This window comes from Eptesicus fuscus, chromosome 2 (genome assembly GCF_027574615.1).
Source record: "Eptesicus fuscus isolate TK198812 chromosome 2, DD_ASM_mEF_20220401, whole genome shotgun sequence".
Classification (NCBI taxonomy): Eukaryota; Metazoa; Chordata; class Mammalia; order Chiroptera; family Vespertilionidae; genus Eptesicus; species Eptesicus fuscus.
The window spans coordinates 100,262,011-100,288,315 of record NC_072474.1 but is presented as its reverse complement, the minus strand read 5'-3'; the positions used below and the strand labels follow the sequence as shown (position 1 = coordinate 100,288,315).

At 39.2% G+C, this 26,305-nt stretch overlaps 1 long non-coding RNA gene across 3 annotated transcripts in view; it reads right to left on the bottom strand.

Annotated features, from left to right (window-relative positions):
* The window catches only part of LOC114231016 (uncharacterized), a 152,925-nt gene that overhangs the window by 11,172 nt on the left and 115,448 nt on the right, over positions 1-26,305 (bottom strand). For 2 of the 3 annotated variants that reach the window (XR_008557662.1, XR_003616993.2), the window contains exons 2-3: positions 25,306-25,454; positions 20,451-20,534 (exon numbers count right to left, since the gene is read on the bottom strand). This is a non-coding gene — a long non-coding RNA (uncharacterized LOC114231016). The remainder of the gene's footprint in view (positions 1-20,450; positions 20,535-25,305; positions 25,455-26,305) is intronic. The other variant, XR_008557663.1, reaches the window with a different exon arrangement.

Here is a 26,305-nt window from a genome sequence, read left to right as displayed (position 1 = left end):
CATGGGAGGCTGCAAAGGGCTGAGGCTCAGGCTGGCAGTAGCAGCAGCAGTGGGGAAATGGGGGCAGTGTCTTCCCCTGATCCAGCAGGTTGCCTCCCACAGAGGGAGGACAGACTGGGGGCCAAGGCAGAGGCAGTTAGGGGTGATCAGGCCGGCAGGGGGGCAAGTTAGGGACAATCAGGCTGGTGGGGGGAAGTTAGGGTTGATCAGGTGGGCAGGGGGGCAAGGTAGGGTTGATCAGGCCAGCAGGGGGGCAAGGTAGGGACGATCAGGCAGGCAGGCAGGCAGTTAGGGGCGATCAGGCAGGCAGAGGCAGTTAGGGGCGATCAGGCAGGCAGGCAAGCAAGCGGTTAGGAGCCAGCAGTCCCAGATTGTGAGAGGGATGTCCAAGGGGTTCCAGATTGGAGAGGGTGCAGGCCAGGCAGAGGAACCCCCGCTCCGTGCACGAATTTCATGCACCAGGCCTCTAGTATAATATAATTAGGTATGTTAAAGAAAAATAATAAATGACAAGAATGCAAGCCCTAAAATCTATTTTGTAATACAAAAAACACACACAAGATTATGAAGACAATTAAAAATAATATGAATTTCTGAAACAAATTTATTCAGCTGAAAGTTTATTTCATCAGATAGGAATATAGTTTAATATAAAATTAATTTGATTCTTTCTCTTAGGGTTGTATTAAAAATCATGAATTAAAAAATGCCACACCAAATAGACTTTATTGAAAGGGTATTCTATATGTCAGTCATGGTTCTATCTGTTCTTCATTTCATTTAACCTAATTACCTTGAACCCATAAATAATGAAAATTGCCAGGAACAATACTTGCCATAGTAAACATGGATTTTGGAGTTAAGCAGGCCAAATTAAACATCCACCCTGTTCTCTGATGCTGTTCTAAATTTGCATAAGTTATTTTCACTGTGTAAGCCACTGGTTTCTCATGCATATAATAGAGATATCCTAATTTATAGGTTTGTGAAGAGGTTTAAATGAGAATTTATTTTGTATAGTACTTGGCACTGAGTAATTGCTCAATGTATATTAATTCCAACTCTTCCTCTAAGACGAAAAGGAAAACTACATTTTTTTATGGTAGATCCATATTAGATGCCCACAATAATTTTATTAATAGCTAAGCATTGAACAAGTGCTTACTATGTGCCAATACTAAGCACTTTACATACATTATCTCATTAATATCTCAGAATACTATGGCAATGTAAAAATAGCATTATCTTTATTTAACATATTATGTGCCCAGGGCTAATGAGCACACTGCGGCTATGAAACACTAGAATCTAGGCCAGTTTGTCTGATGTCAGAGCTCCTGTTCTTACTCTTATGTTGATTTAACTCTGTGGATATGTGTGTGTACATGTGTGTTCATTTTTTTTTTTTTTTACTTAGAGATATTTGAAGTAAGTCTTTCCTAACAAAAAGAAATAAACTATATGATTATCTATAAGCATTCATGGAGTGTTTGCTCCCATTGTTTTTTAAAGTTACACTTATCTATACCTAAGAAGGCTACTTTTCAGAATTAGCCTTCAGAATATAGTGATAACTCAAGACCTTTATAGTTAGTATTTTGAAAAATATCCTATATAATAAAAGCCTAATATGCTAAGTGTCCAGATGCCTGGTCATCCATTCAACCAATCAAAGTGTAATATGCTAATGATATTCTAAAGCTGCTCAATTGCTCACTATGACGTGCACTGACCACCAGGAGGCAGATGCTCCAACTGGTAGGTTACCTTACTGTGGGGTCCAGCCAATCGGGACTGAGCCAGATGGGCCGGGTAGCCCTCCCCCGGGTCCCTTCCTGGCTGTCCAACCTCCCACATCCCTCCCAAGCCCTGATTGTGCATAGTGGGGTCCCTCGGCCTGTCCAGCACCCTCTCACAATCCAGGACCCCTCAGGGGATATCAGAAGGCTGGTTTCAGCCCAATCCCGCAGGCCAGGCCGAGGGACCCCACTGGTGCACAAATTTGTGCACCGGGCCTCTAGTATCTATAATAATAAAAGCATAATATGCAAATCGACTGAGTGGCTGAACAGCGGAACGACCATCCAGAGGACTATACAATGACACCCACTGGCACCAGGCCAGCCAAGGCGCATGTGATGAGATTGCTCAGGAGCCCGGCCATCACTCCATGATCACCCTGCAGAGGCAGGCCCAGGCCACTGATCTGCAGGCTGAGGTGGGTGGGCAGGGCCTCCCTCTGCGGGGTGCCATCAATTGCCCCAAAGAGGGAGGCCCAGGCTATCCAGTGGCGGTGCTGCAGTGGGTGGCCAGGGCCTCCCTCTGCAGGGGTGATCCATCGCAGAGCCCTGGTGAGTGGGAAGGACCTATCTCTTTAGGGCAATCCATCGCTGAGCCCTGGCCCAGTGGGCGATGCCTACCTCTTTGGGGTGATCGATTGCGGGGCTCCCAGACTGTGAGTGGGCACAGGCCGGGCTGAGGGACCCTTGCTTCCCCCCAACCCCAGTGCCCAAATTTTGTGCACCGGGCCTCTAGTATTTTTACAAGACAGAATGGGGAAAAAGTAGGTTTATAGATGTGAGTACATGAAAGAGTTTATTCTTTTATTATTATTTATTAATTATTGTGTTTTTCTGTAGACCTATTTTTGCCCCACCTTGTATATATAGATACATGCATTTCACATATATGTAATTTTCTCTCTGGTTTATAGATATATCCTACAAATTTTCTTTTCTAAAACTTTAAGCTATACAGGTTTTCAATTATTCTTTTACCAGTTCCACATTTCATCCCATAATTAAGAATTTATATGCTATTTATTTACTAATTCTCTTAATTCACAAAATTTGCTTTATTAAATACTATTTGGTTCAGTGATCCACCAAGAACAAAAACAAAACAACAACAACAACAACAACAAATTTCTAGGGAATCCTTCCTTTGCTAATGATAGTATTGGATTCTGTGGATATTAGAGGGGAAAAATAAATTACATTTGCCTTCAAAGTACATATACTCAACTTGAGAGAGAAAATATAGCTCTCCTAAAGCAATTGCAGAATAATATGAGACTTTAATAACAGAACAGTTAATATTGTGGAAGTTCGGCAAGAGGGCAACAAGGCAAAGCTTTACAAAAATTACAACACAATTTATCTCATAAATACAGGGTGCAAGGTTTAGAAATGAAATGGTGAACAGATGATTAAGAGTCATGTCAAGTAAGTGTGACAAGTTAGTTTTAAGATTAGATGATCAAAGCACTATGATATCAGTTCACAGGGTCTGAGTCTAATATGTGGTTTTAGAAGGACCTCTGGAAGTGACTTTTATATAAAACCTGATTGATTAATAGGAAAAACCACCTTCGACCTTATATAGTTTTGGAAAGTACTCTCAGAGCATGACATCAGAAAAATGACTGTTCTACATAATGTAGTATTTTCTTATGTCCTTTACTGTAAAATATCTGTGGGTAGGAGGAGTTTATATGCAATATTACTTAGTACAAAAATTTATTTCAGTAATAATTTTTCTAAAAATATATTTTATTTATTTTTTTACAGAGAGGAAGGGAGAGGGATAGAGAGTCAGAAACATTGAGAGAGAGAAACTTTGATCAGCTGCCTTCTGCCCACCCCCTCCTGGGGATGTGCCCACAACCAAGGCACATGCCCTTGACTGGAATCGAACCTGGGACCCTTCAGTCCGAAGGCTGATGCTCTATCCACTGAGCCAAAAGTCATGAGTCCTGTATTAAGATGAGTATAGCAGGTTCAAGAAATAAATGAAAATCGTTGTTACTGTATACAGTAAAGAGAATGAGATAATATTGAAAATGAGTAGATTTCTGTGGAAACTCATCTAATCCTATCAACTCTTTCATCCAAATTAAAGTGACTAGTAGGAATGAAAGTGCCAGGTGTAGTTTATGTAGCTATTAAGAGTATTTAGTTTCTATATTGTCATAGGATTGAAGGAAGCCCAAATGCACCTTGGGCTAGCCTTCTTCTTTCCATATAAGGTCCCTAAGAACAATGCAGAGAGGACAAAGAAAAGAAGAAAATAATATTATATCTTTAAGTTTTACCTGTGTTTAATGTTAAAATGTAAATGAAGAGCTTGGGAACGTTATTTTCTGTTAGTATGTTGTATGTTCTTTTCACTTAGCATTTACTTTATTTACGTCTGGGAAATAAAATGGATCAATAATTTACATTTGAACTCTTTGCACCAATTAACCATCCACTCTATAGGCCTTTTGATCAGGAGACCAAGCCAGTAAAATATTATAAACAAGAACTAAAAGAAAAGAGAGAGGGAGGAGTAGGTAAACATTTAGAATGGCTAAGGAAGTTCTTACTAAAGGCTATCATTTTAATAAATTCCTATGGAAAGTGAGGCAGCAAGCTAAATGGATATTTAGAAGGGAAGAAATAAACAATTTCATGATGAGATATTTTTATATTAAGTCTGTAATGCATGATTAGTTTTACTTCCAAGGGCAGAAAAATCATAATATAAACTACAAGAGGCCCAGTGCACAAAATTTGTGCGGGGGGGGGTGTCCCTCAGCCCAGTCTGCACCCTTTCCAATCTGGAACCCCTCGAGGGATTGGGCCTAAATGGGCAGTCGGACATCCCTCTCACAATCCAGGACTGCTGACTCCCAACTGCTCACCTGCCTGCCTTCCTGATTGCCCCTAACTGCTTCTGCCTGCCAGCCTGATCATCCCCTAACCACTCCACTGCCAGCCTGATTAATGCCTAACTGCTCCCCTGCCAGCCTGTTTGCCCCTAACTGCCCTTCCCTGCAAGCCTGGTCACCCCCAACTTCCCTCCTCTGCTTGCCTGCTCACCCCTAACTGCCCTCCCCTGCAGTCTTGATCGTCCCCAACTGCCCTCCCCTACAGGCCTGGTACCTCCCAACTGCCCTCCCCTGCTGGCCATCTTGTGGTGGCCATCTTGTGTCCACATGGGGGCAGGACCTTTGACCATATGAGGGCAGCCATCTTGTGTTGGAGTGATGGTCAATTTGCATCTTACTCTTTTATTAGATAAGATAGAGACCTGGTGCACAGGTGGGGGCCTGCTGGTTTGCCCTGAAGGTTGTCCCGGATCAGGGTGGGGGTTCCCTTGGGGCATGGGCGGTCTGTTCCCCCCAAACTGCCCTCCCCTCCAGCAGGGGAGAGCAGTTAGGGGCAATGAGGCTGGCAGGGGAGGGCAGTTAGGGATGACCAGGTCGGCAGGGGAGGGCAGTTGGGGGGGACCAGGACTGCAGGGGAGGGCAGTTAGGGGCAATCAGGCTGGCCGAGGAGCAGTTAGGCCTCGATCAGGCTGGCAGGGGAGTGGTTAGGTGGTGATCAGGCTGGCAGGCAGAAGTGGTTAGGGGCAATCAGGAAGGCAGGCAGGTGAGCAGTTGGGAGCCAGCAGTCCTGGATTGTGAGAGGGATGTCATACTGCCCTTTTAGGCCCTATCCTATTGGGATTGGGCCTAAATGCGAAGTCGGACATCCCTTGAAGTTTTCCAGATTGAAGAGGGTGCAGGCTGGGCTGAGGGATGCTCCCCCCATGCACTGGGCTTCTAGTTATATATATATTAATCTCCTTTATTTATCATGCCAACTATACCCAATAAACATTATTATTATCTTGAGGATACTGAGTCTCAAAGAAGTTTAATTTGCCAAATTTCATATATATTGAAATAAGTAAATCAAGATTTACCTGCCAAATTCAATGTGATGAAAGCTCATGTTATTTCCTCTACATCTGTCTCTGTAGCCCCTCGTAATTAGGATCAGAATAAAATTGGAGGCACTCAGAAAGCCAGTTTCATAATAAGTTGAAAAGTCTGATTATGAATCTGAATTAAGAAAAATTTTTTGCTGACTTTAGTTGTTTCCAGATCATATAAAGGAAGATAAATCAATGGCCTAATATAATAGAGACTATATTATGATTTTTAATCAGCATTTTGGTGAAAGAGGAATCAACAGATTGCCTTTTTCAAAACTTTATGTTGCTCCTCCAACCACAGTGTTTTGGTTTCATTAATTTAGTTTTGAGCCTCAGAGATTGATTTTATAACCAAAAGTTCCATAAGCAAGTCTGATTCACAATATCTAGCAAATCACTGAGCAAACTTTTAAAGGACCTGATCAAAATCACCCGAAAGCAATTTTACCTTAGGGGAAATGAACTTACAGAGATTAGTAGGGATCCTTGCTCAAGATCTTTACTTTTAAGGACAATACATCTGCCAATAAATAAGCTAAATTACCTTTGTAAACTCTTTATCAACTCTGACCCAAGCAGTGTGCAATTTCCTTTGCAGTGTGTTTCCAGATAGTTGGTGCTGATTGGATGGTATCAATCTTACAAATTGCATTCACCACATGTTATTTAAAAGGATACATGATATGACCAAGGAATAATGAGTCTGCCCATTGGAAATAGAATATTACAAATTTTACTTGGTGAAGTTTAAATATATCAGGTATATATTTGTTCTATTCAGTTTCTTGAAGTGTTTACCTGTCTTAATTTTTAAAAAATCTTTAAAACACAACTTAGATTTTATAGATCCCCCTATCACTTTAGATTATATTTGAACTTTAAACTCAAGGTTCTTAAGGAAAAATGTAATATAAATTCACTTTGTGACTGACAACTAGAAAAGAAGTTCCAGAATTGTGAAAATTTGAGGATATTGCCATAGACCATTTTTGAAATTAGACAAACAATTGTGATATTGCGAAGAAGGTCATTTATTGTGATTTTAGGAATTAAAAGTTATCCAAGAGTATACAGTTACACAATGTATAGTGAAAGCAATTTATTGCTGCTTTTCAGTATTGGAAAAGAAAAAGTTCATGCTGTCATTGATTGACCTTTAGAAAGAAAAATGTAGCTGGCTTATGTGTAAAAAGAAAGAAATATATAGTTTTTACCTTTACAAGTAGACTTTCTGCAGTTGGGTCCTTTGTATGGTTTTTCCACCCTTTTATTATAATGTAATTGAATAAACTGATCATTGTAAAGTCGTATTACCTTAATGGATATCCAACTTTTTGTTGTGATATTTTTATAATGAAAATCTTGTAAAAATAAAATTAAAAAATAGTAAGACTTATTTAAAAAATTATGTCATCATAATTTCTTCATTTGATAAATATCACAGCATAGAAAAGCTTCATTTTAATACAGTAATACTGTTGAACATCTTTGTAGCTGTAAGTATAACTGTCAATTTCTCTCCTTCAGTAGAAAATATAACTATGTAGCATAAAGACAGTGATTGATACAAAAGTTTACAGGATAAATGATCATACTCATGGCCAGTTTTTGCAATTGAATAAAGAATGATTGTCTTGGAACTATGACATTTCTCCTATTCAAAATAACCCTCATATGTCTCTCCTCTTTTATCTTCATTTTGAGATCTTCACATCTTATTGTATCATATATTGTATGATTTACTAAATAAGAACAAGTACCTTGTTGTGCCAGGCTACCTTAGCTTTAATTTTACCTGGTTAGATCAAATTAACAAATTTTTATGTCGGTGTATTCCATAAATTACCTGTTTTCACCAGCAGAATTTATTGAATATCAACTTTACTTACAAAATTAGTTCTCTGTCCACTGGCTTTGTTAGTGCAATTTGATTTTCTAAATTTATGGGCCATGGTTTTACTGAGCCCATACCACAAAAAGGATGGCATTCAAAAATATAAGCTAGTTATAAATATAAGCCTGGTTTCTAACCTACTTACCTTAAGCAACATCAAGTAAATGTTTCATTAATTAAAATACATTCCACTTTATTTCATTTTTAAAATTAGAATTTAGTAACTATATTTTTAAAACTTAATTTATGTCAATGGTTTACAGAATATAATCCTAGACTCTCTCAAAAAGTCTCTTAGCTTTATGTCTGAGTTAATTTAAGTTAATTGAGATAAGCTTTAGTTATTTCTCTTGAAAATCATTGCCTGCTTACTTTGAAAACTGAAATTAAGCATCTTTTTCTAAGGTCTCATGGACTTCACATTTCACGGTATGATGTGATTTATATTTTAATTCTATTTTTAAGTTCGGCAATGTTGCTGTGATATTGCCAGCTATAGACCCAGCTTCAAACATAACCAGCATTCGATGGCCTGAACCTCTGAAAACCAGAGCCTTCAAAAGATTATCTCAGCCAAGTAGTCTTCAATGACAGGGTACCCTTGCTGCTCAGTTTAAGTGAACATCCTTATGGCGACCAAGTGCATCTTCTTAGAGGCCAGGAGGCCAAGACCTAACCATACAGAGCATCTGTCCTGCTCAAACCCTAATTTAAGAAGCCACCTAAAAGATCATACTTTTTACTGGCTTGAGTGAGTATGTATGACATTCTGTGCCTAGCACCTTCAGGCAAGGAATCACTTGGGCATGCTTTTCTTCGGATTGGCCATTGGTTTCCCTTCTATCTGGTTAAAAGAGGGATGGTGGAAATGAATTCGTATGGGCGTGGTTGTCCTGATATCCATCTTGTTCATTCTTCCTACAGCCTGTCTTTGGGAGATGGATAAAGAAAGTCTACTTAGGGCCACAGGGATTTATAATTTAGGACTTTAAGAAAATTTCCAAAGAAATATATTCTCCACATATGTATTCTACCAGACTGACTTCTAAGTACGTCTTTATCAGAGAATGCCAAATAATGCTATTTGCAGTAACAAATATTATTCTGATACTAGAGGCCCGGTGCACGAAATTCGTGCATGGAGGGGGGGGGTGTCTCTCAGCCAAGCCTGCACCCTCTCCAATATGGGACCCCTCAAGGGATGTCCGACTGCCCGTTTAGGCCCGATCCTACCGGGATCGGGCCTAAACGGGCAGTCGGACATCCCTCTCACAATCCAGGACTGCTAGCTCCCAACTGCTCGCCTGCCTGCCTTCCTGATTGCCCCTAAATCGCTTCTGTCTGCCAGCCTGATCACCCCCTAAACACTCCCATGCCAGCCTGATTGATGCCTAACTGCTCCCCTGCCAGCCTGTTTGCCCCCAACTTCCCTCCTCTGCCAGCCTGGTCACCCCTAACTGCCATCCCCTGCAGGGTTGATTGCCTCCAACTGCTCTCCCTTGCAGGCCTGGTGCCTCCCAACTGCCCTCTCCTGCAGGCCTGGTACCTCCCAAATACCCTCCCCTGCTGGCCATCTTGTGGTGGCCATCTTGTGTCCACATGGGGGCAGGATCTTTGACCACATAGGGGCAGCTGTCTTGATCTTGTGTGTTAGAGTGATGGTCAATCTTCATATTACTCTTTTATTAGATAGGATAGAGGCCTGGTGCATGGGTGGGGACCAGCTGGTTTGCCCTGAAGGTGTCCTGGATCAGGGTGGGGTTCCCTTGGGGTGTGGAGAGGTCTGGGCGAGGGGCCTGTGGTGGTTTGCAGGCCAGCCACGCCCCTGGTGACCCAAGCAGAGGCCCTGGTATCTGGAATTTATTTACCTTCTACAATTGAAACTTTGTAGCCTGGAGAGGAGCCAAGCCTCCTGCTAATTTGTGGCTGCTGCCATTTCTATAATTGAAACTTTGTATCCTTGAGTGGAGGCCTGGGCCCACCAGAGTGTGAGGAAAGCTTGGCTTCTTCTGTTGCCGGGGAAACCCAATGGTAGCCATCTTGGCTGGGGTTAATTTGCATACTCGCCCTGATTGGCTGGTGGGCGTGGCCCGTGTAGCGTAGTGATGGTTAATTTGCATATTACCTTTTTATTAGAGAGGATTTCACTGGCTTATCATAATAAAATTATATTTCTTCTTTAATATACCACCTAATGTGTGCAGGATGAAGGAATATCAAGGGGGCCAGGGTTCTGCCCTACACAGGTCCAAGTTCTTTCCATCTTATGTCTCTATTTCTGAAATATGTTTAGTATTCTCACCCTTCAGTCAACAGATGGAAAACAGAGAGTCAGAATTTTGGAAGGAAAGTTTTTAAGGGACAGTCCTAAAAGTGATGCTCATCAAGTTCACCCATACATTGTATTACCCATGACAACAACCTAGTCACAGGGTCACACCTAGGAAGTTGAAGAGGCAATGCATTTCAGTGAATCACCCAGGTTAGCTATAAGGACCATTACTGATGGGCACTGGGAGTCTCTGCTATGGGTTTTATAGAGGAGTTAACTATTTGCCATAAATACTTATAGACTTAAATATATTATTCCTCTCTGATTCTATTCAGTTCTAATCGGGTATCTTGTGAACTACCAAAAACAAGTTTAACGACTTTAATCTATTTTATTTTTTCTACTAAGACATATTTACCTAGATAAATGGTTCATTACTGAGAAAAAAAAAATGTAGAGTTAATTACTTAATTTAAAATTTGTTTCTTTTAAATAAAAATAAAAAAAAAATATTTAACTTTGTAAAACTGTATATTTTTCAACAGGTTCCCAAAAAGTTGGTCAAGTTTGTCAGATTAGCCATGCTGGTTTTTGAAAATTGTAAAGACCTTCTTAGTCTCGTAAGTACAAAAAATACAAGGAAAAATTATATGACCATTACTATGCTTATAAGTAGGAGAGTCTCAGACTTTTTATAAATATTTCCATTCACTTTTGAGGTAAAAATGTGGAAGTTTAAATCATTCAATAATTTATTCAATTAGAAACAAAACTATATCAAATGCACAATTTATCTAATAAAGACACAGTAGAGAACAACACAGCATTTGATCTCATATATGTGGGGTTTACAATCCAATGTTTATTGAAAAAGGAAATGATTTTAAGGTGTCCTGGAGAACAAAAACATACCTGAAATATGTTCAAAATGTCCAAAGATAAACCTCATGCAATAACAGAGAGGAAAGGCACAGATGCAATGGAGTCAATTTCAATTATTGCTTAAGTACTGTAATGAATACTCACAACCTCACCCTCTATTCTAGTCACTGGTACTCTGACAAAATTCACGTTGGTATATCTGGAAATACCTCACCTCAGTCTAAAACACTGATTACTTCTTTCAGTCCTAGGACTTTTGTGTGCTTCAGGGATGGACTCAGCAGAAAATGACTTAGATCTCAGTATATACAACCTGGAAGTGTTGTGACCTGAGAGATAACTCTGGTCAGGGAGCCTTGGGAGACAATGGATCAGTGTTCCTTTCTTTTTTTCTCCAGATAGTTTGTCCTAAGTCACCTCTTTTAGGCTTCTCAGAGCTTCTCAAGGGATTGAGTACCCAGAAACCAAAGCAATTGACCAACTAGGTAAATGCTATTTATATATTTCAGTGCCTGGAAAAGGATCAATTCAATTAATATTTAATTCAATAAATGGAAAATAAGGAGCATGTGTATTGAAATAAAAATTGAGAAGTAGCTATTATACTTTACTTTGACTGATAGTCACCAAGTTGTTGATTTATATTCAAGTGCTATATACGTGACCTGTATAATGTGATTTGCCAAATCAGTAGAGAAGAAACTGCAAATTCCCTGTGCCTTTCTTTCAAACATCTGCCTTTACTAAAAGGGCTAAGAGAAACATTCAACCTAAATTGTGTTTTACTCTGGTTATAAGAATACTAGAGGCCCAGTGCACAAAAATGTGTGCACTCAGAGGGGGTCAGGGGAAAGGGTCCCTTAGCCTAGCCTGTGCCCTCTCACAGTCTGGGACCCCTCAGGGGATGTCCACCTGATGGCTTAGGATGTCCACCTGCTGGCTTAGGCCCACTCCCCAGGGGATTGGTCCTAAGCTGGCAGTCGGACATTCTTAGCGCTGCCAAGGAGGAGGCGGGAGAGGCTCCCACCACCACCACTGTGCTTGCAGCCATCAGCCCAGCTTGTGGCTGAGCGGAGCTCCCCTGTGGGAGCACACTGGACCACCAGGGGGCAGCTCCTGTGTTGAGCGTCTGCCCCCTGGTGGTCTGTGCACGTTATAGCGACCAGTCATTCCTGGGTCATTCTGCCATTACGGTCAATTTGCATATTACCCTTTTATTATATAGGATGTCTTTTATGCAACTCTACCTTTATGTGATTTTAGAGTCTCACTTTGACCAAAGGTGTGCATTGCAAAAATGAAAGGTGTCACATATAATTTAAATAGCTGACTTGCCAGACACTTGTTTTCAAAACAAAGCAAAAGCCTTACTAGCTACAGACTATCGTTTTAATTGAGCTCTTCCCTTCATCCCCACCCCTCAAAAAGCAGTACCTAAGACAAAGACTTGGGTGAAGTCATTTATTTGGAAGGTGATCCCATGTGCCTCACTGATAGTGTGTTTTATTGCCAGCTATACTGGATGCCGCCCAAAAGCATCAGATTGAAAGATGGAAGGCTGGTGCATTATCCAATAGTTTCCATCTGTTAACATTGAAGAGTTGTCCCCTACATTTCTGGGCTAAAATTTCACCAGATCTAGAACTCCAGAGCCTTGGGGAAGGTCCTGGGTTACATGTGAAAAAAAAATAAAAAAATAAAACACAGACATGCTTAAGGTTGTACTGATTGCCAAGGTGAATCGGTACCTGTTGGTACAACTAAGCTGAAATCAGAGACTGGCCAAAGGGATATGATGTTGGTACCCAAAATGCCTGTTATAAACAGTTTTTTGTAGGACAGACATAACTCTAGGTTACTGGGAAGCACCAGTGACTACTGCAAATAAAAATCCTGGCTATCTCCCTGGCTGGTGTGGTTCAGTTGATTGGGCATCGTCCCATGAACTGAAAGGTCATTGGTTAGATTCCCATTCGGGGCACATACCCAGGTTGAAGGTTTTATCCTCAGTCTGGTTGTTTTGGGCAGGCAACCTATCAATGTTTCTATCTCACATTGATGCTTCTCTCTCTCCCTCTCACTTTTTCTCTCTCTAAAAAATCAATAAAAAATATATTTAAAAGAAATCCTGGCTATCTTAGAGTTATTCTGGTAACATTAATATGTTCAAGTTGAGTTAGGCGAATACTTGGTTAAATACATCCATTATTATTTGATTGAGATTCTAAACTATGAATAGTTTGCAATATTTTACAATAAACCTTTGACTAAAAGGGATTTACCTCTGTTATGACATTGTTTTCCTCCTGGTAGTGATAAGAAATAACAATGCTAAGATATTAACATAAATTATTTATATTTATAATTTATTCATAATCAGAACATATGTTTATGCTGATATCAGTATTTATTGAAACTAGTAAAAATTCTATACATAATATTAAAAGTATGTTTCCTAAACTAAAAATTAGAAGAGTGTATTTTTAAATTATTTCCTTTGAAAGAACATTTCATTTTTACTGCTTCATGGGAAATGCTATAATTGGCAGCATTTATGATTTGCCAAATGACTAGAAAAGAAAAACTGCAAAATAATGCTACACTTATCTTAATTTGTCCCCATTTTTCACATATTTTACACTTCAGAAAAAGGACTATCATATTGGAGTATTTTTCATGATGGGGAAAATAGTGCTAGTTCAGATACCCAAGGCAATTATAAGATCTGCTATGAAAATAGAACATTTTTATAATTAATTGAAGTACGGGAAACATTTTTTTTTTATTTTGATGTAATTGTTTCTGTAAACAATCTACAGTCTACCTTGTATCTAGTGTTCTTGTTCCAATTTGTTCAAAGTCATTTAATAATTTGCTGGTGCCAGTATCTAGAAAGTTTCATAACACTGAAATAAGATTTAGTTTAGCTACTTTCCACCTGGAGCCTCCTCTCAAAGTAGCTATAAAATTAGAATAAAAAAATAAATATTATTTATTTGAAAAGAGTGTATAAGATCTTGAAGTCTTGATAATAGTTAGTGTACTCTTGGGAGAATCAATTTCTACTCCAGTTGTAGAGAGAGAAAGAAATATCTATCCTATGTAATAAAAGGGTAATATGCAAATAGACCGAACATCAGAACAACTGAACAACCAATCAAAGTGCAATATGCTAATGATATGCTAAGGCTGCTCCACTGCTCACTATGATGTGCACTGACCACCAGGGGGCAGATGCTCCACCCAGTAGATTAGCTTGCTGCTGGGGTCCAGCTGATCGGGACTGAGCGAGATGGGCCCGACATGCCCTGGAGCCCTCCCACGGCCCCACCCCAGCCTGATCATGCACCAGTGGGATCCCTCAGCCTGGCCTGTGACCTCTCAAAATCCAGGACCTCTCGGGGGATGTCAGAGAGCTAGTTTCAGCCTGATCATGAAGGCCACTCCCCTTGGGAGGGCACCAGAGGCAGGGCTCATGGCTGGTGAGCACTGCTGCAGCAGCGCAAGCCTCTCCTGATCAGGGACTGATTGGGCGCGAGCCTGTGGCAGGCACAGTGGGGCCTGGATGAGCGGGAGTGGCAGGTAGGAGCTGCAGGCAGCATTGGACTGCAGGTTTTGGCCCGATCCCTGCAGGCCACTCAGAGGACCCCACCCGTGCACGAATTCATGCACTGGGCCTCTAGTTTATAATATTTGAAACAATTTCACTGTTTCCTGTAACAGGCAGTATTTTACAAGAAAGGCCACAACAATAACTTCCCTCCACATGTTTTTCTACATTGGGACTATGTCATTTCCACAATGGATATTTGTATCTGCGTGGACCTGTGATGCCTTTGTAACGGATAGAATGTGTTGGAAGTGACACCACATGACCTCAGAGGCTAGATCATGAATGACAATGAAGCTTCGGGCTCCTTTGATCAGACACAGGTTGTGAAGCCCTGAGCTGCTGTATAAGAAGTTCTACTACCCTGTGGCTGCCGTGGTAGAAAGAGCCTAAACTAGCCCATAGGAGAGAACACATGGAGAGGCTTTTAAGACTACTTGAATATAGAGAGAAGGAGAGAGGATGGGCTGCATGGTGAGTCTTGTCCAACTTCTGATTTTGTAAACAAATTTTTATTGTTACACAGCCATGGTCATATAATTACATATTTTTTTGATTAAATAGTATGGTTGAGTATTTACAACAGAAATGTAGTACCTCAAAAGCTGAAAATATTTATTATGCAGATATTTACTGAAAATAATTTTGACCCAGTTAAGTACCTATCTTTATATATGGAATATTATATGGATTATTACCTGAAATGGTAAAAGAAGCAATATATATATATGTAGAAGCTATAATAAAATATATCCTATATAATAAAAGCATAATATGCAAATCCACTGAACAGCGGAAAGACCATCCTGAGGACCATCCAGGACCATGCTATGACACCCACTGGCGCCAGGCCAGCCAAGGCGGGTGTGATGTGATTGGTCAGGGGCCCAACCATCGCCTCATGATCGCCCTGCAGAGGAAGGCCCAGGCCACCGGCCAGTGGGGCGATCAATTGGGGGCTCCATGATTGCCCCAAAGAGGGAGGCCCAGGCCACCAACCAACAGTCTGTGGCAGGTGGACAGGGACTACCTCTGTGAGGGAAGCCTGGGTCCCAGGTGCTGGCAGCTAAGGGAAGTGGTGCAGGCAGCCGGGGAAAGGAAGGCCTACTCTTGCACGAATTTCATGCATTGGGCCTCTACTATATATATATCTCTCTATATATCTATATATCTATATATCTATATATCTATATATCTATATATCTATATATCTATATATCTATATATCTATATATCTATATATCTATATATTATTAGAAGTCCCTCAAAAGATAAATATTTAAATATTCAGTCCTATTTATGTTACCTAAGCTATAAATATCATATTCTAATATTCCAGCCTTTGTTATCATTATACTTTATTTCAGACAATATTAGGAAGTGTTGACATGTGACAGGTTGATACAAGTTTTCATTTGAAAACCATCCAACCTCAGAGAAGTATTATTTCACATAATTAGAGGAGTGAATTAAAGTCAGGATTTATCATATGAAATCAAGATTAGTTTTTAGCTTCACCATAAGATGTATTATATTCATTTATTTGTTCAATAAGCATCTTAAAAATTCATTTTTGCAGGCTTTATTGCGAGACTATGTGTATACAAAGGTAATTAATATTTGGTCCTTCCCACAAAGGAACCCACAGACTTGGAGATGTGGGCAGACACAGAGAGCTGCCCATGAACTCAGACTGAATTCTGCATTCAGATGTGTATTTGCAATGTTTAGATGGACTTGGTTTCATCTATGTAAGCAAATATTTTACAATTGAGCTGGTTGGTTGTTTCTTTGTTCTTTATAATTGTATATGGGAATTAACTTTATATATTTGTTGTTGTTTTTTTGGAGGGGGTAAGTTACCTGTAGATTCATTAATTGGCTATGTGGTAGTAGATTGATTACGTTGGACCACTTCCATCATGGGAAGGGCAGTGTATTGTTCTTACTGAAACAGATGCTTACTCTGAATATGAATTTATCTTCTCTACATGAAATGCCTTTGCTAACACTACCATCTGTGGACTAACAGAATGACTTATTCACTGTTGTGGTATTTCATAGCTTCACTCTGCTTAAGGAACTCACTTCATAGCAAAAGAAGTGCAGCAGTGGGTCCATGCTCATGAAATTCACTGATGTTACCATGTTCCTTACCATCCTAAAGGAGTGGACTTTTGAAGAATGTGCTGGAGCAAAGTTTTCTGGAAGATTATATGCTTTGAGTCTATCCAATTTATGGTGCTGTTTCTCCCATTGCCAGGATCCACAAGCCCAGGAAGCAAAAGATAGAAGGATTTGGCACCACCTACTATTACCCTTAGTGACTCACCAACAAAATGTTTTTTGTTGAATTTCTATGAATTTATGCTCTGCTAGCCTAGAGGTCATAGCTGCAAGGGGAGAAATACTTATGCACATAGGCAAAGCAATGATTCCATTGAACTGGTAAATTTGGGCTCCTGTGCCTTTAAGTCAACAGCCAGAGAAGGGAGTGACAGCATGGGCTGGGATGACTGTCTGTCTACCAAGGGTAAATTGTGCTAGTAATCCACAGTGGAGGTGGGGAAGAGTAAGTCTGGGATCCACTAGGGCATCTCTTAGTATTACCATGCCTTGTGATTAAGATCAGCAGAAAATTACAGCAACCCAAACCAAGCAGGACCACTAATGGCTGTGACCCTTAGGGAGGAAAGTTTACATCACCTCTTCAGGTAAAGATTCCATGACTAACTGAGGTGCTTGCTGAAGGCAAAGGGAATATAGAATGTGTAGTAGAAGAGAGTAACTCTAAACACCAGTTATAACCATATGACATACAGATATAAAGACAGTAATTATTGTTTTTCCTCCTTACAGGGTTATAAATATGTGTTTATATGTGTGTATAACAAATATATTTTTCTCTTATATGCCTGTATCAAGTAATGTAAGATTCATTGACTATATATCATAGTATTTAAGTGTTATTAATTTTATTTCATAGTATTTAAAGCAGGCGTCCTCAAACTACAGCCCGTGGGCCACATGCGGGTGTTTTTGCCATTTTGTTTTTTTACTTCAAAATAAGATATGTGCAGTGTGCATAGGAATTTGTTCATAGTTTTTTTTTAAACTATAGTCCAGCCCTCCAATGGTCTGAGGGACAGTGAACTGGCCCCCTGTTTAAAAAGTTTGAGGACCCCTGGTTTAAAGCAAGAATAAACATCAGTCAACATCGCACAAAGACTTTACCTTTTGTTCTTGGGAAGGGGTTAGTGATTTTATGTTGTACTCAGGATAGTTGTATCATGTTATGTAGACTTATGATCTTGTTGTTTGTTTATTTGTTTGGAGATTAAATATGTTTTAAGGAGATATACATATATGGATACCAAGATGACAAAGTGTGTACTATGATAGTTAATTTTATGTGTCAACTTGACTGGACCCATATATTTGGTCAAACTTTATTCTGGGTGGGTAAGGAAGTTTTTAGATGAAATTAACATATGCATTGATAGCCTGAGGTAAAGCACATTGCTATCCCTAGTGTGGGTGACCCTTATCCAATTAGTTGAAAATCTAAATAGAACAAAAAGGTTGACTTCCACCCTAACCGGTTTGGTTCAGTGGATAGAGCATCGGCCTGTGGACTGAAATGTCCCAGGTTCGATTCCGGTCAAGGCTATGTACCTTGTTTGGGGGCATATCCCTAGTAGGGGGTGTGCAGGAGGCAGCTGATCGATGTTGCTCTCTCATTGATGTTTCTAACTCTCTATCCCTCTCCCTTCCTCTCTGTAAAAAAATCAATAAAAAATATATTTAAAAAAAAAAGGTTGACTTCCGTCAAATAAGAAGGAACTCTTCCTGTCTGACTGAGTTGGGACATTGATCTTTTCCAGACTTTGGGTTCAGAATGAAACGCTGCTGTCTGGTCTCAATCCTGTCAGCTTTGGGACTGGAATCTACACCATCGGCTCTCCTTGTTCTCTGGTCTTTGGACTCAGATTGGATCCACACATAGCTTCTCCTGACACAGACTGTGATACTTCTCAGCCTCTAACTACAGGAGCCAATCCTTCGAAATAACTATGTATAAATAGTCTACCATTCTGTTTCTGTAGAGAATACTAATACAACAGATGTTGGAGATGAGGCTGAAAGTGTTGGAGTGGAAGTGGGGGTGACAGACTTACCAGAAGCACCTAGAGTTCTGAGATATTTGCCTAATTTACCAAGTGAAAATGTTGAGCCAGGGAAAGGCGAGTTTATCCACAGCAGGCAGTTACTGAGCACCTTCTGGGTTGTCGCCAATGCAGGTGTGGGTGCCTGGAGTAAGACTCATCTGAAGCACATGTTGCTCTAGGGCATTCTTAAGATCCCTGGATTGTCATGATCCACAGTGTGTTGGAAATTAAATAGGACATGTAAAAGGTAATTAAGGAAATGTGAGATATCATTATCACCAGAGGCTAATCTAGGAGCATATATTTTGTAGATTTTCTTGACAGGAAGATTCTACCACTGTGAAGAAAGTAAATGAGATTAGGGAAGAAGGGGGAGGGAAACCATTACTGCTCCAGAAAGGTAAAGCAGGTTTGAGAGCTCTGGAAACGCCAAACGTAACATTAGTCAGTGTTCCCATCATCCTTAGTTAATCGCACAATTCATTGCCAAGAAGACCTGAGATAAACAGCATTATTTTTTTTTTCTGATTTCTGAAACCTCCTGATTTTTCAGAACATTGACCATTTTTAGTGGCCTTTGTTCTAGCCCTTCCATATGTTTTGTAAGCACTAATTCCCTGTATTAAATCATTTCCTGCCAGAAATACATATAATTGATTTTAGTTTTTTTGGCTGAACCTTGAGTAACATGTCAATAGAGTCTAATTTAATGAATACAAAAAATTAAGCAGATATGCACAGTGAAACAGAACAAATACTATGTTGACCTTAAGAAAAGAAAGACCATTCACACGCTTCTGTAACTTTTTTCCCACAAATCCCAGCTTTACTTTATTTCCTGCTCATTCATTATTACTCCACTAGTTTGCTAGGGCTGCCATAACAAAGTACCACAGACTGGTGGCTTAAAGAATATGGATTTATTTTCTCATAGTTATGGAGACTAGAAGCCCAAGATCAAGCTGTCAGAAGGGTTCTTGGGTTCCTCTGAGGCCACTTCTTCAGCTTATAGATGGCCATCTGCTTCCTGTGTTTTCACAAGGTGTCAAAGACCTAATCTCCTCTTCTTGTAAGGACACCAGTCATATAGAATTAGAGACCACCCAAATGACCTTATTTTAACTTAATTATCTTTGAGGGCCTTATCTCCAAACACAATCATATTCTGAGATAATGGTGTTAGGACTTTAATATATAAATTTTGGAGGGAAAGAATTCATCCATGACAATCACTAAAACACTATTAACCCTGAAATCTTGGAAAATTGTTCTCAAGGCATAGAATAGCGATTCTAATTGTGATTTTTTTTTAATATTTTTTTATTGATTTTTAGAGAGGAAGGGAGGAGAGGGAGGTAGAAACATCAATGATAAGAAATAATCACCAATTGGCTGCCGCCTGCACACCCCCCTCTGGGAATCGAGCCCACAACCCAGGAATGTGCCCTTGGCCGGAATCGAACCTTGGACCCTTCAGTCCGCAGGCTGATGCTCTATCCACTGAGCCAAACTGGCCAGGGCCTAATTGTGATATTTATAAAATCCTTACTAGATTCCAAGATATATACACAGATTTTTATACTTCCTTGATTTATAAAACAACCTTAGGAAATCACTGTTTTTATCCTCATTTTACTACTTAGTACTCAACTAAGGGTCAAAGTTGTTAAGTAACTTGCCCAGTGTCCTATAACCATACTAATGCTTATTAAGAGTGAGCTATTTGGAACACTTTATAAGGGGGCAGCAAGAATACATGATCAGGGATGAGATAAAATATGAATAATCTCATTAAAACCAAATGTTTCTATAAACTTCCTTTTTGGAACCTGAAATTAATTTGTTATCACACTTGGTAATCATGATGCTGTTAATAATTACCTTTCTTTCTTTTGGTTCTTTGTCTTTCTGCCTATATGATGAGCTCATTTCAGAATTTTCCAGGCCCCAATCTGTGTTCTTGATCTGTTGATGTTTACAATGGAAAATGAAAAGAGTGAATTAATAAAGATGATTTGAAATTCATCTTTTACAGTTGTAATATTAAAATAAACTGCTACAAGAAATATACTAGAATTTGATATACGGTGGAAAGCAATAAGGTGTACAGAAATAAAGAGAAACAGAAGTAAAGAGAGGGAGAGTCCATGTAGTTCAATATGCCAAAGGCAAATAGCAGATGTTTATATGCAGAATGATTTTATTTTATATCATAGTAAGTGATACTGCTAAAGGAGCATCAGATTTACAATAAACAAATGTCAAGCTATCTAATGAGCTGCATGACTTGGAAAAGGCATGGATCTGCCCAGCCTGCATAGCTCAGTGTTGAGTGTTGACCTATGAACCAGGAGGTCATGGTTTGATTGTGAGCTCGATCCCCAGTAGGGGGCATGCAGAAGGCATCCAATCAATGATTCTCTCTCATCATTGATGTTTCTGTCTCCTTCTCCCTCTCCCTTCCTCTTTGAAATCAATAAAAAATATATTAAAAAAAAAAGAAAAAAAGAAAAGGCATGGATCTAACAAAGGCTATCTTTTGTCAAAAATTTTCCTTCCTGGTCATGAAGTTTATTATTCCATGCACAAACTATTTGAATTACTATAAAGAATATTAGGTAATATTAAAATTTTTAATTGTAAGGTTTACTAATAAGTTGGTCTTGAGTAAATTATTCATTTAATCCATTGAGCGAGTAATAAATAATGGCATATATTGTGTGTCTGGTACTTGGTTAGATACCAGGAAAAACACAAAGATGTCTATGTCTTAATTCTAACCCATAGCTGTCTTATAATCTTCTTCTGAAGATGAGGCTTACATAAATGAGTTGATTGATATTAATGTAATAAAGTACTATTCATTTGAGTGATGGCCCATAAGAGTCACATAAAAAACAATGTTTTCCAATTCTTTCAATAAAACGACTCCTTATAGTATTTTTCCATGAAATTAGTATATATATATATATATATATATATATATATATATATATATATGCACTAGAGGCCCGGTGCACAAAAATTCATGCACTTGGTGGGGGAGGGGGTCCCTGAGCCCAGCCTGTGCCCTCCAGCAGTCTGGAACCCCTTGGGAGATGTCCATCTGCCAGCTTAGGCCTGCTCCCTGGGGGTCAGGCCTAAGCTGGCTGTCAGACATCCCTCTGGCAGCCTGGAAGCCCTCGGGGGATGTCCACCTGCCAACTTAGGCCCACTCCCCTACAGTTGGACATCCTTAGCACTGCTGAGGAGGTGGGAAAGGCTCCTGCCACCGCTGCTGCACTCGCAGCCATCAGCCCAGCTTGTGGCTGAGCAGAGCTCCCCCTGTGGGAGTGCACTGACCACCAGGGGGAAGCTCCTGCATTGAGTGTCTATCCCCTGGTGGTCAGTGTGTATCATAGCAACCAGTTGTTCCCAGTCATTCCATCATTAGGGTCAATTTGCATATTACCCTTTTATTATATAGGATATTGACATTTGAATAATAAAGTCTTCTACGTACAATTAAAAAATAAATTGTGTAAATGCTTGGCATGATAGTTATATAATTTAGTGTTATAAGTATTTTTTAATTGTTAGAATACAGTAAAGTATGGAAAACAACTCTAAGTCGTTCATTAGAAATCCTCATATTGGAAACTAATGATATTTTATACTTCCCAGGTCTGAAGGAAATGCTAAAGAAATGAATAGTGGTAGAAAAATATTCTTTGCTTTATATATTACTTCTCTGTGTTGCCAGCTGCCTGGCTAGCTCAAAGAGTTAAAAAATATGTCAGCCTCATAGTGGGCCACTCAAAGGGGCAACCTGATGAACAAGGAGAGAAAAAAATTCCATTGCAAGATAATAATGGATCATGTACAAACCTTTAAATGTTAATGAGCTCTCGAGAGAAGATAAATGACAGTTCTGAAATCAGTTGTCTGCTTATATCCATTTTCAACATAATCCTAGTAGTGAAGATTTGACATATTACGGGTAATTTGAGGTGAATGTTAACTGTGGAAATGGTAATTTAAGTAATGTGAGCCCAACTGATCCTGAAAGAAACATCATTTGGTCAAGAGATGAAATAGGAGAATTTAAAACTTAGTGGCTAGAAAACCAAAGCACACCTTAATAATAAAAGAAAAGTGAATGACTGAAGAATGATCTTTAATTCATTGATTTCCATATCATTATATATCCTATATAATAAAAGGCTAATATGCAAATAGACTGAACAGCAAAACAACCAGAACAACCAAACAACCGGTTGCTTTGATGTGTGCTGACCACCAGGGGCATGCGTGGAATATGGCAGGCGTCGGCCGTGGCGGGATGGTGGAGCAGGTGAGTGGGAATGCCAGACCAAGGTGGGGTGCCCGTCGCTGTCATTGGGGCGAGCCTCCGGTGGTGACTGAAAATTCTTTGCTCCCACATGCCAAGGTCCTGCCCGGTGCTCGCACCTGCTGCCAGCACCAGCCCCGCTCACACCCACTGCCGGCACCCAATGCCAGCCCGATATCTCAGTGCCATCAGCGGGAGCAGGTGGTGGCTGCTGGCCCTGATCACCCCTGAGGGTTTCTCCACCTCCCCCGGCTCCTGGGGGGTGATCTAGGAAGCAGCTGCCATTCACACCTGCTGCTGGCGCTGGCCCCAATCGCTCCGCACCTTCAGTGGGTGCGAGTGGAGCTGGTGCCATCAGCATATGGGAACAGCGCTGCTGACAGAAAGGGGACCAAGGGGCTGCGGTGGGAGGGGCCGGGAGGGGGGCATGGAGGATTGGCCGAGACCTGCTCCTGTGCCTACCACAGCTCACAGTTCCTTTAAGGTACATTTTGTTTCACTAATATATATATATATATATATATATATATATATATATATATATATATATATATATATATATATATATTAGTACACACACACACACACACACATAAAAATTTCCCCCAGGCTTGAAAATCGGGCAGGGTTTCTATGTTGCAATTTTGAGAATTTCTTCTGCTTTGGGGATCCTCCGTTTTTGCTCTTAAGGATGTCAACTGATTGGATGAGGCCCACTCATACTCTGGAGAATAACGCATTTTACTTAAAGTTATCTAACTTAAATGTTAATCACATTTAACATATACCTTTACAGCAACCTCTAGACTGGTGTTTAACTAAACTGGGGATCATAGCCTAGACAAATTGACACAAAAAATTGACTATCACAAAGTCTAATATGTAAGCATTATTAAACTTTATCAACTTGAGGAATCTAAAATAAGTAAGCATACATTGATTCAGCAGGTATTATGTGAGAGTTATTAGAATAAATAAGTGAGAGAGGAGAGAGAGAGAGAGAGAGAGAGAGAGAGAGAGAGAGAGAGAGAGAGAGAGAGATTACTCTATTTCTACTAGTCAAAAAGCCCTAGCCGGTTTGGCTCAAAATCCTTACAAGAAATTTTATTTTTTTCTTAAGGTAGACAAGTATTTCTGTTAGTTTATTTATTTTTACTTGTCACCAAACAAGTCTGTTAGAGATTTTATTAAGTTTGACAAAAAAGTAAACAAATAAGCTACTAGAATCTACAAAATGCCATTCTAAACAAATCAATTTCTTAAGAGGGCTCTCTCAAAGGAAAAATAGTAACAACAAAACACTTTTCCTTAAGATTCTACACTTGATTCCAAAACTAAAATATGAATTAAAATTTGTTCCTATATGTCATAGTACAAAATTTCATTGTTAGAACTATTATGTTGATTAACATTCCTATGCTAAATTTGACTTAAAGAAATGTCTAGATGAGATATCAAGACATGAAAGAATCCTTTCAATTTCATAATTATAGGGATTTAAACATTCATGAATTAATTCCATACCCATTCTTATATTTTAAAAAATGCCAAAATTAATTTGCCCCTGAACTATTTTAAATGACTAAATATTTAAAATTCTACATTTAACATAAATATTGAATTTATAATTTTTTACATTTGTTTTGCTGTTATACAAAGAGGATGATCATTTATTGATTTTGTTTCACAGATTGATGCATGCTTAAATATTCTCTGTTCTTTCAAACACTTTATAGTACTTTGAAAATGCTAGTGCTATGAAAGTAGCAAATTTTAATTGGTTATGGACCATTGGGAAGAAAGTTCATATTGATGTGGATTATTAAAAAAGGACTGATTTCAGTGACAGAAATATAATGGTGGTTTTGACACAAAATTAATGGGAGAGGTAATGCTCTCAGTTTCCCTATAGGCATAGTAGGAAATTAGCCATAAAATACATGACAGTTTTTAATTTATTTATATTATTATTATGTGCTATACTATAAATATATGAAAATGTACATATGCACAGAGAAACTTATGTGGATGAAAAGGGTCAACATTTTAGTGAATAAATAAAATAAACAAAAAAGTAAAATACAATAAATTTGTGTATATTTGATTGAATAACAAAACAATATACATGGATATTAGTTCTGTATAAGAAACCAGCTACTCCAAGATGAACAGGGAAGCAAGGACACAAAAGGCTGTAGTACTGTCTATGCACATGATTGAAAAGAACAAATACTGTACATTTTGCTAAAAATGATTGACAGTAGAAAGACTGAAAAGTTATTATCATGAAAGACACTGAGTCTGCAATTGTGCTTCTCAGAGCCATGAGAGCAGTTCTAACTAAGGTAGGAGAAGGAACTACATACTAGAAACATGATCAGAACCCCTGAAACCCCAGAGACAAACCTATCTGTATTTCCACGTGCTTCCATCCATAATGGGATATCACATTTTCATTTGGGTGCTGAACTTTCCTGCTGCGGTCAGGCATTTAGTATCTTCCCAGTTGTAGATTTGAAAAATCAGCATTTCTACTCCAACTTTGGAAAATTCTTCTGAAAGTGGAAAGTCAAATGAAGCACTTTACATGAGCAGTAAGGAAAGTATATTTTCTAAGCATTTCATGTTAAAATGTAATAACATAGCAAACAATGAAAAGATGGTTCTTAATTTTTTTTTCTTCATCTACACTTTTCTCTTGTGGATATGCCAGATTTTCTTCTCTCTCTCTCTCTCTCTCTCTCTCTCTCTCTCTCTCTCTCCTCTCTTTCTAGCATTAACTGTCTAGAACGTAAGATAACAATATTTTTTAGAGTTTCCAATGTGAGTTTTGAGAGTTAAATTGAAGTCTCCATAAAAAAATGGAAGGGATAAATGATTATGAAAGGAAACCTGACTTGGGTGATGAACACACTATAGAATTATACACTTAAACCTATATAATTTTATTAACCAATCCTATTCAAAGGCTCAAAATTCAAAATGTCTAAAGTCTGATCACTAACAGACAGCCAAGTGTCCAAGAATGCACAATTCACATCAGGTTCATTAATATTTATTTTTAATTCAGATACTCTAATTCTGCACAATAATTTTGTATCTGTGTGAATGTGTTCCAAGAACCCCAATGCATGCCTGAAACCTGAGATAGTAATAAACTATATATATTAGAGGCCAAATTTTGTGCATGGGTGGGGTCCGGCAGGCTGAGCCCAATTGGGGCCAATCAGGCTGGGCAGGCTGGGGGGAAGAACTCCAGTTGAACTCCTGTTCCAGGGGACTAGTTGCATATTACCCTTTTATTATTTTATTATATAGGATACTATATATATACTAGAGGCCCGGTGCACGAAATTCGTGCATGAGGGTGTGTGTCCCTCAGCCCAGCCAGCACCCTCTCCAATAT